Genomic DNA, 20,353 nt, shown 5'->3' on the forward strand with positions numbered 1-20,353 from the left:
CCCTCTTGCCTTAGGGCTCCTGGGAGATTCTATTAGTGCTTTTTGGGGAACCTGAAGGGCTTTTCTAGTTTTGTGTGCTCCCGAGGGCTGTTTGCGGTGCTCACTACTAGCATGGGTCTGTGGGTTGCATGTTTGCAAACAGCAGCTGTGCTAATAAAGGTGCACGAAGGCGGTGTGTGGGTTATGGCTGTGCTGTGGTGCACCAATTAATGCTGGCCTGGCCTTCTATTTTTAGCTGATGCACTTGGCAGAAATGAAGAAAAATATCACCGACCCTGCTTCTTGCCACACTGTACATTAATTAACCTGAAACACTTACATAACCATGGCATATAATTACTCATTTTTTCACAAGGACAAAGATACCGCTTAAAGCAAGTGTTTGTCTCCTGTTTTTGTTTGTTTGTTTTTGTCTCCAGTGATGGGAAGATAATAAACAGCTGGTGAAGCCTCCTGGGAATATGCTTGGAGTTTCCAACAATTTACATCTGTTGATTCCCAAAATCAGGGGTAGCATCTTTTTTGGCAGCTCTCAATGTATATATCCTCCAGAAATTCGTCCAGATGACTCTCTACTCCCTGTGAACTTGCAGTACATGTAACATCCTGCAGCAGGGTGCTCCGCAGTGTAGTCAATGCAGGAAGAATCACTTTCTTTGCTTTCAACCTGACATTTTGTGCCACTGTTTGGCTGCTATTCTATGAACTTTTCCAGTTCTAGCATGTGCTGTTTGAGATGGTAGGGTTGAAAATGCGTACAGTGTTCACGTTACAAACATACATTGGATTTAGAAAGTGGCATAACCATTCTGTGTGTTCTCAAAGTATTTCCTAAATATTTCTAGCATTTAATACATTGTTGAATACTGCTAGGCACTGAGCTGCCGTCATCCTAAATATACCTATTAAATTTCCAAGATTACACTCCTGAAGTGCAATGGTCCGCTCAGTCATAATTACTCATAATATTGAACATTTTTCCCCACTTGTGTCACTGAAAATCACTTTATTGCCAGTCACTGAAGGCCCAGTTCAGTTGCCCAGATGTAGGTGTCGAGCTCTACTTCAGGTGACCCAGGGTATCTCACCGAGGCTTCAGAAGGGCGTGGGACTCCATTAGATCCCCTGCAAGAGCCATTAAGGTGTCTCCCATGTGCAAGGGTGTGAGTGTGGGTAATTGAGCCCTGAGTATTTAACGTCTTTTTGGAATTCTTCTCAGCCGCACCTCTTCTATTCTTCCATGAACAACATAGTATGAGGAGGATTTGTCTTTTCATTCTTCACCTCCATATTCAAATAATGTACGTATAAGGACACAAATATGAAGGATTATTGGTGACTTACTTTCACTGTGAAAAATTACTTTACTTAGTCTGTTTCCTATCCTGTAACCACATTTTGCTCCATGCAAGGATTTTCTCTTATTCCATGCTTGCTAAGTCTCCTTAAGAGTCTTAGGTTAAAAAAAAAAAAAAAAGTGTTGAAACTCTTTCAGAAACCTAAGCAAACTGTATCTCTCCCATCTCCCTTATCCAAGCACTTGTTGACATTTTCAGAAAATTCCATACCAAGCTTGAACACAAGATTTCTCTTTACAAAAGCAGTGTTGACAAAACCCGTATTGACTTTTCCCTAGAAAAACCCTATGGGTTTTTCCCCTACCTGCTCATGTATGCATTAATTCTAGTTGCTACTAATACCTGTAGTGCAGGTATCAGTTTTTGTATGATGTAACATTTGATACAATCCACTCCTTAGATGCCAAGAAAGTTTTAGGCAAGAAGTTACATCACAGTTATTGCATCCTTGAGTTTCTTGGATGAACACTGTCTAGTCTTGCAAGTCTGTTATTGTTCATTTTGTCTACTCTTAATTCAAAAACCTTTTTAAAGTCAACATTCCAGTTTGAAGTGGATTTTTTGAGAAGACCCATGATGAAGTGTTCAGCAGTAGAGCACAAACACAGGAAGTTCTCTTAGGATTTCCACTATGGCCTTATCATCTCTGAGTGCTGCTTTTATACCCAACTCACTGGGTTTCAGAATTTCTAAAAAGTTTCTGGCACTTGGTACACTAAGATTATTGAAATTCCCTCAAATCCTCTTTGAAAGGATTTATTGTTGAGTTTTATACCTTTCATAAGTATTTCCTTCAATACGTTACCCACCAAGCTTTTTTTGTTTGTTTTTAGTTCAAATTAAAGGTTGTATTTTGTTTAGTCTTGTGTGAAATATTTTTTCATATTTGTGCTTATTCTTGTTGCTTCCTTCTGTATTTTTAAATATATACTACATCCATAGTATTTATCCTTTTCCTCTGCTTGTATCTTAATTTTAGTGACTTTCCTAATTTTTGACCTCCACTCAGTACAGAGTTGAGATTTCAGCAAGCTGAAATTCCAGCCTGATTGCAAAATCTCCTTTCCTAAGTAGTGACAACGAAACTAGTGTTCGTCACTGTTAGTATTTGGTGAAGGTTATAGCTTGGCATTTTCATTTGCTCTTTTATCAGATGCCATTTAATATTACAGGATCTTTCTGCAACTTTTCAGAGTCAACTTTAGATAGGACTGTTTGGAATAGTTTTATCTGCAAACTGTTTATGCCTATTTTCAGATCATTTATGGAGCACAGTACAGATCCATTTTTTTTTATTGATGGGTAGAATTTCTTATCTTTTACTAATTTGTAGCTTGTCTAGGCAAGATACAGAAAACCATGTAAAAGCTTTCTTTTTCTGTTATCAGTTTGTTTTCCTACTCAATATGTTTCTTTCTTCCATTTATTTTTTTTATCTCACAAGGACACCCTAACATTACAAGTTGTTTGATTGTAAATATTTTTAGGGTTATGGACTGTCTGCGATTTGTATTTTGATGACAAAATACAAACAAAGAATACAAAAAAAACAAACAATATAAACAAAGCAGTTGTGTGGATTACATTAAGATATTCAAACACTATAATAATAAAATATAAGTAGTAATTGAGAAAAGTGTAATTGATTTGGCATTATTGTTTATCCCATGTTAATAAGAATCACTTATTTTCTATTGGCAGGGTAGTTTGATTGCATGTCTGGGTGCAATTTATTATTATTTTCATTTATACAAACATCATCTTGCGTCCAGTACAAGAGCAGTCTGGGACCTTTCCCCATTAGGGAATTTGAATTGTTTTTCATGTATTTAAGGTCTAAACAAGGAAATGATAAATAACCAAGGATGTGATCAGAAATGAACGGGAGACAATATTTAATGTGTTTTGGTGCGGAATAGCACAAATGCAGTACACCAACTTACAAAAGAAACAAATTTAATATAAAATGTCTTTTTCTATGTTAGCATTACAAGCTAGGGAAGTGCAGAGACAGCTAGCAGGACAGCTGACCCTGCTCAGAAGAAACTTTATGACTAAGTATTTGTTGAAAGTCATTACCCCACTAACTAGGGCAATTCCTAAAATATACAGTTCGACAATTTGGTTAGAAAGGAAGCTAGATTTTGCGTCAGGCCCTGGAGGACGATTAAGGATTACCTTTGTTTTTTTGAATGTTTGAATAGTAAATGATGCCCCAAAGGCAAAAGGCCTGATCTTGGTTCTGAGCTAACGAGATAAGCAGAACCCAACCCCACCCATGCGCCAGACCGTGGGCTGCGTAAAGCTGCATCTTTTCCCATGGGAATCACTGGAACCCTGGCTGTGTGCGGCTTTTGAATCTAAATTGGGCAAAGTCCTGGGAAGTGTGGTGTCTTATAAGGAGTGTGCTTCCTCTGGGAGGAGGGTGGAATGAGTGATTTCGTAAGTATCCTCTACTACGACTTTCAATATCTACAAAAGAAAGTCTTTAAAAGCTCTTGGGAGATTCTGAAAGCAAAATAACCCCCCCCCAAAAAAAAAAGAAAAAAAAAATTAAGCAAACAAATAACAATAACAAAACCAGCAAACCGTTGGTCGTGTTTGTGTGACGCAAAGAGGGTTTTGTGTTTATTTAATACACAGGAAAATTGGACCTGATGACAAGAACAGACCCACAAGAGTTAACAGACTCCAGAAGACTGGGATACTCACGTCTTTATGGCCAAGGTTAGGTTATCTCTCTCATGCTGATCGAGATGGTTCCGATAAATGAGATCTGGACTCTTGTGACATGCCAATTCTGTACTGCACATGAAAAAAATGTAGGAGTTTCTGTAGAATCCCTCTCTTCTCCTTTTCCTTCTTGGTTCCCCTCTCCTCTTCTACAGTTGTCTCTCAGCAAGTTGTCTGACAGTCTCCTTTCTTTTATCTCCACAGATATTTTTTCCCCATACACCCTTTCATTCCTCCAAAGGCCTGACCCTCCCTTAGTGCTGTGAGGCCTGGTGTCACTGCCTAACCACGCATTACAGCCTTCCACAGGAGCGACCCAGCACTTCACAGCATTAATAGTCTTTCCCCACTAGTTCCCCTACCTACTCAGCAAGACAGAGACTTGGCTTTAACTCTTGAAATGAACATATTCAATTATTTTCTGGCTACAGGGATCTTTTGTGGTCTTCTACGGTCTTCCAAGACTCCACTCTAATAACTGCAACTTGCCGACCCTACCTGCCGTGCTGCTTGGGAGATCTGCTATTGCTGCAATCTAAAAGAAAACAGAAGGGCCAGCCTGGGAGCTTTTTTCAAGAGAGAAACAACCAGAATTTGTTCTTCATAATTGTGAGTGTGTGTTCCCCATAATTATAATCACACATAATGCTTTTTTTTTCCCCGGAGCATATCGAAGTTAATCTTCCAAGGGAGGGAATGCGCTCTTGTGAAATTACTTCCTGTTACAGGCTTTTTAAAACCCACAAAGAAATTGCTTGTCCCTACTCTCAGACACAAAGTGGTCCCCATTTCTTAGATCTGCCAGGAGATGGTGCTGCCATTCTTCCTTCTATTCCCTTCCAGTTCTTAGGAAAGGTGACACACGTACATGTAGAATTACACATATAAATATATTACATGCTTCTGCTATCTGACTGATGCACTTTTGCCCTAACAGGGAAGAAAAACACACCAACCTTTTCATATTTTAAAGCTTGCTACTCTCTTTGAGCTGGACATACATATTTAAGATCCATCATGTATCAATGACAAAGCCATTCAGGACTTTTCCAAAGTTTTCTAATGCTCAGTGTCAGGAGGATGAATATATAAAACAGTTTTCTGGGTAGTTTCCATGCCTGCCCTTCTCACCTTTACAGACATCTCTGGATGCACCCCGGGAAGGTGGCTCGTGCTTTCACAGGTATCCCAGCCCTGTCCAGAGAACCAGAACTGTAACACTGCTTTAAATGGAAGCACGAGGCATTTGAAATCTTTTCTTAAATCACATCAGGCAATTTAGGCAATTCTCTTAGCATCAGCGTTGGTGTGAACAGGGCTTATGGCCCCTGGTTCCAGTGTGCATGCCTTGCAAAGTTTGGCCTGGAAGGACCTTGCCGCTTATATCAGAGGGACACATTCTAGTCTGTTTGATCATTTTGACAGTGACAGCTTATTTGTAATTTTTAGTCCACTGTCAGCACAGGACTTACATTTATAAATATGCATAAATACAGCAGAGCAACATACTTCCCTTTAAATTCAAACCATCCATTTTTTAGCTTTGCTATCTTGGTACCAGATTTTCTTTTCACCAGTGAAATAGTTTGATAACACTCATGGCTACAAAAGGAAAGAAAAAAGGACAAAACCTCATTTCAAATTCCTAGGCTTTGTTACGTTTTGATTATAAAATTTGTCCTAGTGATTCCTCTTTCCCACAAAACAGATGTCATAGACACTGGTAAAAATTAACATCTTTGGCACTGATTCCATGCTTTTCAGATGATATCAGGTATTTTTATTGTTTCTCTTTTCTTTCCTAAGAAAGTAGGCTTCTCTGATTTGAAGTACAATCGAAGGAAAGGGAATCAAAATATTAGGTAAGATAAAACATACTTCTGGGCAATATATTTTGATATGGCTAATACATCTCTGAGAAATACTGTTAATGTAAGGAGTGCTCATGTGGGTCTTTTGTAAAGTAATGGAACATGGGCTGGTGTCCAGCTGTACTATTTTGATGTATGAGACACACAGGAAACTGATTGCCAGCATATGCCAGTAACCCAAGTGCAACCTGGCAACTGAACAACTAACTAAAAAAAAAATTACCAGAAATTTTTACAGATTAAATCTGCTCACTTGAAGATTTGGGAAGATCTGCTGGGAATCTACTTCATGCTGACTGCTTTGACCATGTATTTGCGTGTATGTATCTACGTCTATGGCTCTATATAAATAAGCATGGCTCCTGTACAGGCTTAGTTAGAACTATAAGGGAAGCTTTATAAGGGACAAATGAAACTCACTGGGACAAACTCTGAGATCAGTTTACAGTGACATTAAAAGCAGGCTTATTCTCATAAATGAGGGTTGCAAGGTGGAACTCTTGTGTTTTTTTTTCCACAAGTTGCATTGGCAATACCCAACAGTATAAATAGAGACTTGAATGTTATGCAAAATTAATGTATTGAATGCTGTACAGTCTCCATTACCAAGAAACAGAAAAAGAGTGGGCTAGAAAAAGGCATTGCTGGAATGCATTAATGCCATCTAGGTTTTTGGCAAGGACTCAGCTAGAGAGCAATTCGTGGAATACAAGGAACGTAGCGTTAGACTCTGCTTGGTATTCTCATTAGAGCTGTAGTAGACCACACTTGTGAATGTGGCATTGCTGAGAATTGCTCAGCAAGAGACAAATGCCTCAGCCGAGCAAATATGACCATGCATCTTCTTGGGTTCCACGCTGAAAACAGGAGCTCGAAGCCTCTTGCAGAGCCAGGTGCTCTCGAATAAACATTCTGCTGCATTGAAATGTTGCAGCGATTCTCCTCTTATAAAATGAGAAATTTTGTGTCTGTCTTAAGGCTCCTCTGGGTACCATCTTGAAAGCCTCTGTTGAGGGAGAAGGCCAGGACAAGAGGAGGAAGAAATCTGGATCTCCTGTAACGGCCTAGTAGCTTAGCAGCAGCAGGACAGGGTGGAATCACCCTAACTTGCACCACTGGCTGAACAAACCTATTTGCACCATAACTGGAGGAACGTAGGCAGCTTTTTGCTGCGCTGGTACAGCCCTCGGTGTCAACATGATATCAGCCTGTTCAGAAGGCTGATCCTCTGTCTATATTTTTGACCCTGTCAACTCACTGTTATCGGAACAACATCAGTATGAAGCATTACTGCTCCAGGTAAGTGACTGCACAGAGCAGAAAATCTGGATCCAACTCCTCACAGTTCTTTCTCAGGCAAAATAGACCTGCTAACTATGTGAGAAAGACCAAGAGGATTTATTTTGAAGTCACTTCTTTGCAAAGGTCACCAAATGCCTCAGGTCTATGAACACTATACGAGCAAGATCCACACATACCATCTATTTCCAAAGAGTAAAGGAAATCTCTGAGCAGCCTGCGTCAGGGACCCCAGTTCACCACTGCAAAATGGGACAGCACGTGTCTGATTTGCAGGTGACCTTCTGATGTCAGGCTCAGGGGCAGCAGCTGCCTCTCTTTGTCTAACAGCCGGGGTTCAGATTACCCAGCTGGGCCTTCCTCCAACACGAAGGAGATGATGCAGGAGCCACACTTGAACTGCTTAAGACCTACGTGTTGTTCAAGAGTCATCTGCCCATTGACTGAGCTTCCAGTCATTGCATTTATGCCTTTGTATTTATATGCCTTTGATCTCTCATGTTTGTGGTGCCTCGTTTCTATCTCCGTGCGGGCCTTTCAATTCCACATGCTGAAAATGTGACTCATATAATTGCCCCTCCCCAGTGCTGCCTGATTACACTCCTTTATGATTTGCTTGCCAGCTAGATCTGTTGCAGGACACACAGCAGGAAGATAAAGCAAAGTATGCTTCCAAGGGACACTCCTGTCTCGGAAGAGTGCTGCTGGAAGGCATGTTCCCTGGCTACACCCGCACAGGCTGTCATCGTTCTCCTGGCCTACCTGTACATTTGGAGGTTTGATTAAAAGTATACACTTCGTAGTGGTTGTAAAAAATCTTGACATCTGCCCTCTGGGTCAGCAAATACGCTGCTGAGCTACCTCATTCCTTGAGCTGCAACTTCGAGTGTGATGGTAGCACAGCTTTGCCATCATAAGGAACAGTTTGGTGATTTCTCCGTTCACAAGTGTCCAGCTAGGTCGGTAGCCTCCAAAGAGTTTGGACCATTATAGTCAGCTCTCAGAATTTATTATACTCTGTTATTAAGATCCTACCTGAAAATTTTGTTGAAAACACATTTTTGTATGATGTTGCAGAGCCAACGCTAGCACCTTATAGGCCATAGTAAGGAAACAACTGGCCAAAATACTTTAACTGTAACTAACTCAAGGTACCTTTACAGAAATGAGGAGACCTTCCACTGGGTCTTTCTGTATGTGACTCGGTTTTCCAGTGGTAGAGCTTGGATATTGATACACTTTAAGGATATCCATGTAAGTGCTATGTATTTGGAGTTACTGTACATCTGTTGAGGTAAAGCACCAGTTTAAAAGAACTGGGAAATAATCTGAAAATGAGCACAGCACTAGATGCATTTTAAGTGATTATTTTAGAGGCAATGGAATTTTCTTTATGAAAACAGTAACACTTAGAGCTTCTGTTTCTCACCTGTGACTGCATATTATTAATGGTGAAGAAGTGGTAGGCAGGAAGAAGCTTTTAAGGTCCCTTAAGTTTTGAGCATGCACACAAAATCTACTGCCAATCTAGGACAGAAGTCATACTTGGTTATCACTCGTTAATGTTTTTGATCTCAAAAGAATATTGCTTTATACTTAGCCAGGGATGTTAATAGGGCTGTTTGTAAATGGAAGTATTTTGCACTTGAGGGAAAAAATAATAAAGGTAATGTTTGAGTACGTCTGTTCTGAGCAAATGCCTGTTAGTTAAGGTAGTAGGTAAACAGCTCTGTAATCAAAGGAATCAAGCTCTTTTGAAGTTGCTGAAGAAACATGTGACAAACATCATAAAGAATGCAGTCCGTATCTCCAAGACACACACAGTAGACCTCATTCTGATCTTATGCTACTTGTATGCCTGTCTTCAGGTGTACAAGGCTTCATTTACTCTGCTATCAAAAATCTGCAGTGGGTAACTCTTCTTGCTTTCTCTGGGACACAGAAAAGTTGACCCCATGGGACCAGGGCAAAGGAGGACTCTGAGACAGGCCAAGAAGGCAGCCATGAAAAATGCGGAGGTCAACAAGGTAACGAAGAAAAATCACATCTAAGAAAAAAGATCAGACTCTGTAATGCTGTCAGAGCTTTTGATCTTGCAGTTGTCCCCTTGATAACCTTGTCTGCTCTGCCTTCTCTTTTCCCTTTGAGCTTCAGAAAAACTATTCCAGTTTCACCAGTTAAATGGTACCAAGGATGGTTTGTCCTTGGGTGTATCTGTAACTAAACTGCACTGAACTTTTAGGTACAATGTTTTGTTTCCCTGTCTTTGGAGTACAGATTATTAGCTTTTATTAGCATCTGAGTAATAGCAATCTAAAGTGTACTTCCCCAAGTCTCACTCTTCAAAATGCAGTAATAATTCACCAAGAACGAAAACATTACCACCGACTATACATACATACTGGTACTCAACAGCTTATCGTAACAAGGAATCTAAAATAAAATGATTGTCTAAAAATAAAAGCAGTTAAGATCTTCGGCTAAATTACTGTTTATAAGTATAGTGAAATAACTATAGTGCTGTGTTTTAACACAGGAGGAGTCCAATGTACCATTAACTATGTTAATGTTTTCAATACTCTGCATAGAGTATCAATACTATTTAGCATAAATTGCTATTTAGCATAAATTGCGTTTCAAAGACAAAGCCCTGAGCAAGTTGTAACTTTGAAGTTGAGGCTGCTTTGAGAGGAGAGTTGAACCAGCTCATTTTCAGAGTTCCCTTCCAGCCTCAGTGGTTTTACAATTCTCAAGCATTAGTAAAGCAAGGCTGCTTTTATTAAAATAGTTGCAGTATTAGTTGCTGACACCATTGTCTACCTGATGGTAAGAATAATATCAGTGTGGGGGTAAGATATAAAAAGTTATAATCCATAAAGTATAAAAACATAAGCCAGTTTATAAATGCATGTGCAATTTGTACAATGTAGAGTAAAATAGTTTAGTATGCAGAGACATTTTTGTAAGATCTTTAAATGCACATTACTCATCCTGCTCCTATTAATGCAAAGATTTTGCATGACTAATAGAAAGTAAACCTCTACAGGGTTTTTTTTTCTATTGTATGAGTTTAGCAAACTTTTACATTGTTTTTTTTTTTTTTTTTTTTCTCTGCAAACCTCTAGCATTTCCTATAATGACTTAATGTTCATATGAGATATTTGAAAAGTTAAATTTAACTAAAGAATGGGTATCTAACTGGTTATTCATGTTGCACTACAAGAACATACAGCAAAAAGGAGTTTCTCTCTGTTTAAGGACTTTTACTCGTATTTCTGTTTTTCCAGACAACATGACCTGTAATTACTGTGCCAAATGTGTTTTCAAATGACCTAACACGCCATAGTCAAAGTAATGTATATCGTGCAAGATTTGAACTTTAACAACATTTTTTCTGTCTCCACTTGAGAACAGAAATATGAGTTATGAAAAGGCTTGAGCGGCTCAGAGGACTGAAAACTTACAGCTGATGATGTGTGGTTACTGGCGTGGGTTCAGCCTAGGTCCTTAGTAACCAGAAGTTGTTACCATCTGATTATAACCAATTTCCAAAATGAAATGAGTCAGTCTTCTACAAACAGGCATGGTCACAGCTCATAAATAATACACAAAAAAAAAAATGATGTATATAACACACATAATATATGATGTATACGAATTATCACATACCTATTTCAGTATACACACACAAGCAGTATATATCCCACCCCTTTACTTCCTACAAACGTGCTGCATTTTTAAGTTACAGCTTTAAGGTGGGGATTCGAAATGCTCTTGGCTTCCCTCTTAAAATTAATAGGAATCTCACCCTAGATTATTTCATTTTAGTCAGCTAAACTCTTAGTGAACTAATTTTTAGTGGATAATTGTTTTATTAATCCACTCTTCTCCCATTTCCTTGATTACAGGCAATATTACCAGGACATTTTGTTCTGAAGCACTACAAAAAATGTCCTCCCACACAGTAAAGCATGAGAAAACTGAAGACAAAGTTTGTCTATTGATGCTTAAACTTATTAAACTGCAACCCAAGTGCAAAGGTAGGAAGAAATTTTGGTCATGCAGAACAAGCAAGTACTGAAGTAAGACGTTTGCTTCTTCTGCCTCTGTTCTAAGGTGCCCTTTGGATTGATGGTTCTGCTTGGGATACCAAGGTTCCCTACTTGTTGAAGATCATTTTTTTATTTTAGATAGACAGACCTTTTCTTTCTGTGTGATTTTTTGTATGACTTTTGAATCTTGGGAACTTTCATTACTGGACAGTTTTACTCCCCGAGTGATATTTATTACGCAGCCTTCAGGAATGTGACTCTGGTATCACGTTGTTTAAACCACCATAAAAATTACAAGACCAAATCCAGAATCCAATGCAAATCAGACAAATAAACCTAAGTCAAACAAATAGGGGTGTTCAAACAGTCAGTCGTGCACAGGCTTTTGTTGGTTATACAGCCAGCACTGCATTAGTCCAACACAATCTGCATTACCACGGGGAGGGAGAGCCCCCATCTCTCCTCCCACGGGCTCCTCTTGTTCCAGAGCCAGCCTGCGTGGGGGTCAGCACACGGCTGGGAAGCGAGACGTGAAAGCTGTCCATTTTCATAATCAGTTTGGCATTCAGGCCGCCTAATGCCAGCCCGAGGGAGGCACTAGGGACGAGCACAGCTGAGAAGGCAGGAGGTTTCAGAGGCAATATGGTTTGTGTTGGATTAAATCGACCACAGAACTATGGCCTCAGAGGGATACACGCAGTGCAGTAGCAGGTTATCAGCACAGGAAGCGCAGTGAGAGAGAACAGGTTGCCAATGGAGCAAGGCAACATCCATTTAATGCAACAGTCCTCACACAGCACTGGCAGCAAGTATAAATCAGCATAGCCTTTGGGTTGCTCTGGTTTCTAAGGCTCAGCCCGATACATTTCATCACACAACACTGCTTAAAAGCTAAGCCCAGGATCTGAACAAGGATATTTGAAATAAGAAAGCAAGTAAACAAATTGCTAATAGCAAATAGAAGTTTTGGGAGTGGGTGGACACACGTGGATATGAAAGCCGAGTGACAAGGAAGAACAACAAAGGAAAAACATGCCAAACTGCATTTACTAGTTACTTCTGTCTCAATGAAGTAGGGCTCTGAGGGAGTTTCCCTGAACAGCATCAATCTCTATTCCATTTGGAAAAGGCAAGCATGGAAAAACTTCACAAGTCAAGGGAGAAACAAGAGGCAACAGGCAGGAAAAATGCTGTTAAAATGTAGGATTTTGAGTTTTTGGTCATTTCTTCCACAAAGGGCCCTCTGTAGTAGCAGGCATTCCTCATTTTTACAGTTAAACTTTCTTCATTATCAGATTACTTTTGTTATTAACCAGTAAGATTTTATAATCCACGTGTATTTATTTCTATTTCTGAAGAGCTTCAAGATTGTTTTTTCTTTGTCTGTGTTTTAGAAATTGGGGTAGGTCTGCACAGGAACATGCTTTAAGGAGAGGAATGCAGGGCATGGAAAACAATTGACATTCCTGTATCGCATCCTCGTCTCTGACTGCACTAGTGACAGTGTGAAGAAAGCTCTTCCTCTGCCCACACAAGGAGACGAGAGCTGCCTTCCGACTGCCTTCTCCTAGGGAACACAGAGCTGGTAACCGAGTCTAATCTTTTACAGCCCAAGTAAGCCTGTGGTAGACATCTACTCCAAAAAGCTTCACAGAACAGCTACTCCTTATACCTGGGCTGTAATATGTTTTCAATATCCTATAACACATCTTACCAACAGAAAAAGACCTAAATGCACAACCATTAAAAGTAAAATCACAAGAAGTGAGGAGAGATTAGGCACTGGGATGACCCTGGGTTTCTACAGTAGCAGAAATATATGAAAAGTTTCAGCAAGGAGCACTCTACCCCACGTTGCAGAGAAGGAAATAAAAATTATGTCAGTTACAAAAGTGATCTGAAGGATCTCAGCTGCCTGGATCAGCATCTATCTAGTATTTGCAGATCAGAGTTGTGAGGAATCTCAAGGGTAAATACAGGCTTTCAGATTATGTAGTTGTTTTGTACAGTTTTCTATCAAAACAACGTTAACCCTCTTCACTTCTGTTCATGTAAAAGAAAGTCTTAAGTGCATTCTTGTAATCAGTTCTCATCTTAGTGCTAAATGCAGGATTCTCTGGACTTTGTTAGCTGGGCTTTTTTTGTAGGTACAATATGAATATTTGTTAATATGATACAGATGGGATACATTAGGTGGGAATAAAGTTTCAGATGCAAACTCTGTAATATGTTATTGCCATAGCCTCATATTTCAAAGACTTTTCAGATGATACTGTTGTGCAGTAGATACTTATTCCAAAATTCTTCACATGCCAGATAAGATCTGACACAGGCTACCTGGTGGAGAGAAAGCAGTCAGCTGGCAAGAAGCACCAAGTGATGGGAAAGGAAAATCTGACACATCACCAGGGAAGATATTACTTGCCAAAATTAAAAAAAAAAATCCTTTGGATTGTGACCGTGAGATCACAGGTGATTTACGGACAGTAGCAAAAAGCAGTCTTAGCACCATTTTAACCAGCTATGCAGGGAGTGATTTCACAGCTTGGTGCGAGTTGGCACCGCTTACATTTGGATACAAGACACTGATGTACAAGTAGTCATTGCACTGCTACTCTTTCAAGATCTTGTTATAAATTGTTTAGGATATCATTCATGCAGGTAGATCTAAGGTAGATTATTCCTGCAACTGCTTCTTTAAGTTAGCCTTTCTCAGATCTCGCTTATATTCATCTCTCATCTGCATCAAGCAGATGTCTCGTGCAGCTGAGACAGTTCTGAATTCCAGGCAGAGCAGATGGCCAGTCAGTTTTAAAGGTTGTATCTAAAAGACCAACATAAACACAGAAGACTGTAAGGTGTTCAAGTAACTCCACGTGCAAGGTGGTGGCATCAAACACGGCAGGCTGCTTGTCACACAGGGAGGTAAGTTTGCCGTATTTTTACCCTCACTGTCAGTCATGTGCCTGCATGACTAGCTGCAGAATCAGAGACAGCTCTAATGGAAAAGAGAAATTAGGTCATCTGGTCCATCCTCACTGCCAGGGCATGACTGTTCCCTACAGCGTATCGCTTCCCACACAGCTATCTTTCCAACTGTCTTCTGTAAGATGGAAATGTAATTCAGAGTCCCATTTGACTACGACTGCCAGAGCTGACTTCTATTTGGACGAAAATGCTTAATGAGAACTGAAGACTCAGAGCTAACAATTTTAAATACATGGAAAGGAAAAAGGGAGCACACCCCAAATCTCAGAATACACCAGCAAGATTCTCATCTAGTAAAAAAAAAAAAAAAAATGAGATAAAAATTGTGCAATATTTGGGATAATCGGGGACACTGTTTTCACTCAGACAGGAAATAGTTTATAACTCAATTCTACAAATTAAACAATGGGTTTCCTGCTAAAGAATCAAACAACTAGTTCAGTAAGTAGTTTAGGAAGTAGCCAGCACTCGTGGTGCTCCGGGCAGACTCCCATCTGGAGACTCAGCACTTGCGGCAGCTGACTGTAGGTAGATATTCAAGGTTGCCTTGATGAATTACTCCAAGCGCTCGAATCCCCACTGTTCAGCAGAACATAGCGTGGAAGCACTCACTGTACAAAGCAGGATTGGTTTACTGAGAAAAAAAAATGAATTAAAAAAATGGACAAACAGCGATAGTGACATTTCCTTACATGCAAGGAAGTGGCCAACTGCTTCCCTTTCAGCAGCTTTAGCATTAGTAACTTCCATGCTCCCCGCGAATGGGAATAACTCATCCTTCAGTCCCTTGGCTCTATTACCACAGTAATCAAATATCTCCAGTGGTTCGAGTTGGTAAGTAGCAGTCCAGATGTTTCCTGACTGATCTCCTTTCCCTGTTTGCTCTGTTTTCAGCCGTGTAGCTTGGCCTGAGGATCCACTTCCTTAAATTAGGCAGGGATTCTCTGAATTCTGCTCAGCTTTGCTATAGCTTTCGCCACCAAATTCTCAGCCTGCTCTACTTTCATGTTCATCTCCGTCAGTCCCTGTAGTGACATTTTGATATCATTGCCCTTCACTGGAGAATTGTGTGTGCCCTGCACCCTTGCAGCATTTTCACTGGAGAGGGCTCAAGAATGTTCAAGGGACTTCAGCAGAAGCCCAGCAGCTCAGGAACAAGCACATCATGACAAAATGAGCAGTTTCTTCTCCAGAACATCTCTGGAAAGATGACAACCACTGCAACCTCAAACAGAAGTGCATTCTTATGTCCCACCAGAAGACCTAGTAGAAAACCTGTACGCTTTCTTGGCAAAACACAGGTTTTTCCCCTTCTCCATCAAAAAGGGTGCTCTCTTCTTTCTGTCTCAGACTTCAGGAATTAAACAGATTACTCTCTGCAGTTACCTTAATAAGTGAGCAAATTAATCCGCAGAGCTTTCCCTTTCGTCTCCAGAAAATTAGACTCAGGACTACAAAAAGTGACAAGGTTATTTCATCTCTTCTATAACCCCACAAGTCACAGTCAAGCTCTTACCATGCCACTTATCTTTTAAAGTCTATGAGCATACATTGCAGTTAATTCTTACAGTAAAATAATGATTGACCTTGTTTGGATTTAAATGGGTTTTATCCCATGTTTTTACATGGGATAGTTATTACTCAGCTAGTACGAAAATGTCAAAAGATGTCAGTCATGGAAGCAGGTTTGCCCTTTCAGGTGTGGTTTCCTTGTGACATACACAAGCAGCCAGGAAAGTCCATGTAATACTGTCCAAAGTGTGGCTGTGAAGCTTTACCATAATAAAAATGATTAGATCCACTGTGCGATGACAATTTTAATCAGTTTTCTTGAAGTAACAGGTTTTTAGACTCCACTTGGCGAGGAAAAATGTGATTATTGGAGGAATGCACTAAATTACAGTGCTTTTGTGGGTGTAACAATTCCATAGCACCAGAGAGAAATAAAGCCCCATTCTGGTATTGCAAACCCACCGAACAGTCATCTCGCCTGTTATTCTCCCTGTTCCACTGCTTAATTCAAGTGATTTATTAATTAGCAACGAGGCCTGCCTCGTTGTTTCTACGAGTGAAATTTCGAATCGAGGAACGAAGTACAAGCCTTCAGGATGCTGATATCCATCTCAGATCTGTATCTGCCTGGGGAAAAAACATGTTCTGTGTTACGTTTCAAGGGACTGAGCATCTTTAAAAACCAAAGTCTCTTTGACAAGGATAAGCCACCCTTTCTCTTCTGGTTCTAATTGGGGAAAAAAAGGGTATTTGCAGTTGACCCATCAATCAAAGCAGACAGCCAAGCAACGTGGTGTGCCAGTGATTAACATCCATCTCCTACGGAGTCACAAGTAAGCCACCTTTATAAAGAGCACCAATTTGAAGAAAGAAAATGCCTGTTATTTCTGAAGGTCAATGCACATACTGGTAAAGAGCATCCTGTTAGGCAACTAAGAGTTTAAGGATTCCTCCTTCTGCAGCTGGTTTTCTTCCAAAATACAGGTTTTGTGCACACACAGCACAGAACGCCCTTCCCGCCTATGAAATAATCATTGACAAAACGCCAATCTAACCACTGCAGACCATCTATAACCAGGATTCCTGCCTAAAATCAGCAAAACTCAGAGCAAAACGATGTGCGGCATTGAGATCTGCCTCTGAAAACCAATTCCTGGTTTGGATAAATGGAAGCTCTGCAATTCCTGCCCAGCACAAAAGGTGCCTGAAGAATAAGCTTTGTATTTGAATTTCTAGCTCTCGGCAGAGTCAGGGCCTGCAACAAGCTTCCAGTCATCGAGGAAGAAGAGAGCCTAAATATAAGGCTTCATAAACATGCTGTGTGGTGCCTGCGAGGGGCCTGAGTGGGATGTGATGATCTAGGAGGTCGCCTCCACCTTATTTTAAGTATGTAAGCCATGGCAAACTTTGTCTCACTTTGAAGCAAGGTTCTCGAATTGGCTAGGCTGGCACACTTAACGCTTCCTTCTCCACAGGACCACCTATAGCATTGCTATAAATCAGTATTTTGTTACGTATCAAAGCTGCTGCTTTTGAACCACATCGCACAGCTCCACCAGAGATGACTGCGCATTCAGCACGGACCAGCATATAAAAGCAGTTTTTATTGCTTGTGAACGAATGGCACTCTGTACACACCGAGCTACACAAACATTTTCAGCTCCAGATCCGTGGAAGTTAGTAAGTAATGAGACTGGGACTAACAAAACCATCATTTTGTCCCCCAGTGAGTTTATTTAAACCAAAGACCAGATGAAAATTGAGGGAAGGGACATGATGGAATAGCAAAATGTGGAGTCAGACTGCCCACAGCTGTAACACTATCGTACACGAGCATCCCTACAGACCTTTAGGTACTCACTGAGCAGCTCCTCCTGGTCCCCCCAGTTACCAAACCAGCAGCCATCCCTCGTGCACGGAGCTTGACAGCCAACAACCATGGCAGTGACCAACTTCCCACTTGGCAGAACACTGACCAGGCATTAACATTTACTTAAGGCACTCAGCATAGCTAAATATTAACACATTTATGTATGCACATGCACAAGAAACCTCAGCAGGATGCAGTTTTCTACGGTAGACCTAAAGCTGTTATCAACAGCGTTTGCATAAAACCCTACCGAAGACCTGATCTATACAAACTGAATCATTTTAAAGACAGAACCCTGAGAACATAATTCATTCTAACATTATTCATCACTTAATTCACTTTTGAAGTTCACCAGCTGCTGAAGTCTTTAAGTCAGATAGTGTGATCTTGTTCAGGCCATCGATTCTGAGTAGGATTTACCAAATTAGCTAACAAATTGAATTTAAGCCATCTATACATTGAAACCAATAGAAGTTATGCCACCAAAAAGGGTTTTTATGGCAGCCCAGTTTTCTCACAAGAGATGACAGAGCCATTTTTATGAATAGCACTGACATAAGTCCTACTCCACAGCCCCACAACATCCAGTTGCCTCTCAGTTCACACGTTCAAACAACTGCAGGCATGAAGTCTTCTGTGAGAACCTGAAATATTTTCTAACCTGAACTTAAACAGGCTAATCTAAGGCATCCTGCACTACCGAGGCTATGGTATCTCTGAGAGATGCCCCAAATCTTTCTGAAAGACCGAGTTATGTGAAAAATGTCATTATGTACAATTTTGATACTGTCACTGCTGAGACCAAATTTCATTGTTCTCTGTTTACAACATTGCTTTTCCTTGGAGAGTGCAGTTTCAGTAGCTCAGAGCACAAACAAAACATCTCTTTTCTCCCCCTCCTTTTCCTCCTTCTCTTCCATGACCACAACAAGCCCCCGTGATTGTTTCCCAACAGATTTATGACAATCCTGAAAGACCCAGCATCTGCTCCGCACCAACACAGTCAGCAGCCGTACATTCATTTGAAAACAGAACTGAAGAAAATGAGAAAAAAAAAAAAATAAAGGGCAGTGCTCAGCCCCAGCAAATCTTACAAACTGTCCTTTTGTTTGCAGACCTAGGGGGATTTCACAATAACGATGACCACAATAGAAGGAATGAGGATTTCACTAAGCATGGGGACTGGACAACTGAGAGTATCATTTGTAATAGAAGAGCTCATGAGCCACTTCTAATGGCATTTACAGAATCTCCAGCTCAGATGATTCTTACGCTGATGTCAGAGCACAGCACGCTAGAGACACACATGCCTTAAACAAGTTTTCACGTACAGAAATTGAAATTCTGAATCACTTAGTCACATAGTTTGAGGCCACAATTCATTATCAGACAGCTACTTACGTCTCTCTATCAGTTTGCAGATTCTGGCACAAAGACTAGAAGAGGTACCTCTATGAAGTTAGAGTCTTCACAGCGTAGTGGAAAACATCGTGGCAATCATCCAGGGCTGGTACTAACATTTCACCCTTCCCACACTGGCATTTTATTCAGCTGAAAGCTGGCCAAGCTGTAGTTGCTGAAGCTTCCAGCAGTCATGTCATCTGGCTACGCTTACACAAAAGAGGGCAGTTCTACAACGAAATCCCAGATTTTTGTTAAAAGAATTGGGATTTTACAAGTGGGATTTAAAGTTCGTAGTTTTTCAGTAGTGTTGGGAGTATATTTCAGGTTTGCACTTTCCTTATATAAGAAGTTTTACCAAATTTCAGGTGGTGGTTCTCAGATATTGTTAGGACATTACTTCGGCTGTGTAGTCCACACTTGAAAACCACATTAGCAGGAAAACCACGTTACCAGTTAGATCACTGATACATTCTGTCTGTTCACCTAATTTCTAGTTACCTGAAGCAATGTAGCCAAGTAGCACGTGCTTTATTTGTTTTACATTATCATGAAATTTATCTTCTGGCATAACAAATAGCCCGGTATCACACCGATAAGAACACTAAATTAGAATGGAAGAAAACAGTTTCTGTTGATATTACTATTTCCAACAAAGACCTTGAGAAATATAAACCTCCCTGTTTGGCTGCTGATCTGAATTATAGCACAAATGTCTGAAAAGGGAAAAAAAAAAAAAGGATTCAAGTGGAGTACCAGCTTTACCACCCCATCTTTACCACCATCACCATCTGGCAGAGAAGTTAACTCCAGAGCTCATTTTTTTCCATAGCACTCTGAAAATACTACGAAATCAGTGGAGATGATTAACATACTAGTGTGAAATCCTTTGGAAAGATCAAAACTGAAACCCCACCCCGTAAGATTCACTGCACACAGCTATCTTTAGCGTATGATCATCACATCTATAGCAAGACTGTTTTAGCAGAGACTTGGATGTTTTTCACTTGTCCATGCGCCTTGCAAAGAAGCAGCATGGCTCAGGGTTTGATGTATTCCCCTGTCCGGTGTTCCCTACGCTGCAGGGCACATCCTCTCAGGTGAGGTGGGGCAGCAGCTAAGTGCAAATTATCTCCTGGAACTGGAAAAGCCCTAATACCACATGAATGTGCTTAATTAGCCTGGGTGTTACACTAATAATGGGACTTACGTGGGGGAGGGATGTGGACAGGGGACTTTCCAAAGGTATTTAGGAAATTATAGTCTATT

At 40.4% G+C, this 20,353-nt stretch overlaps 1 long non-coding RNA gene across 1 annotated transcript; it reads left to right on the forward strand.

The window, feature by feature from the left end:
- Window positions 1–22: 22 nt before the first annotated feature.
- Window positions 23–1,138, forward strand: LOC137854736 (uncharacterized). Its single transcript, XR_011095364.1, has 3 exons — window positions 23–159; window positions 236–292; window positions 420–1,138. It is a non-coding gene; the product is annotated as an uncharacterized lncRNA (long non-coding RNA).
- The last annotated feature ends 19,215 nt before the right edge of the window (window positions 1,139–20,353 follow it).

Source organism: Anas acuta, chromosome 3 (assembly GCF_963932015.1).
Source record: "Anas acuta chromosome 3, bAnaAcu1.1, whole genome shotgun sequence".
NCBI classification, from domain to species: domain Eukaryota; kingdom Metazoa; phylum Chordata; class Aves; order Anseriformes; family Anatidae; genus Anas; species Anas acuta.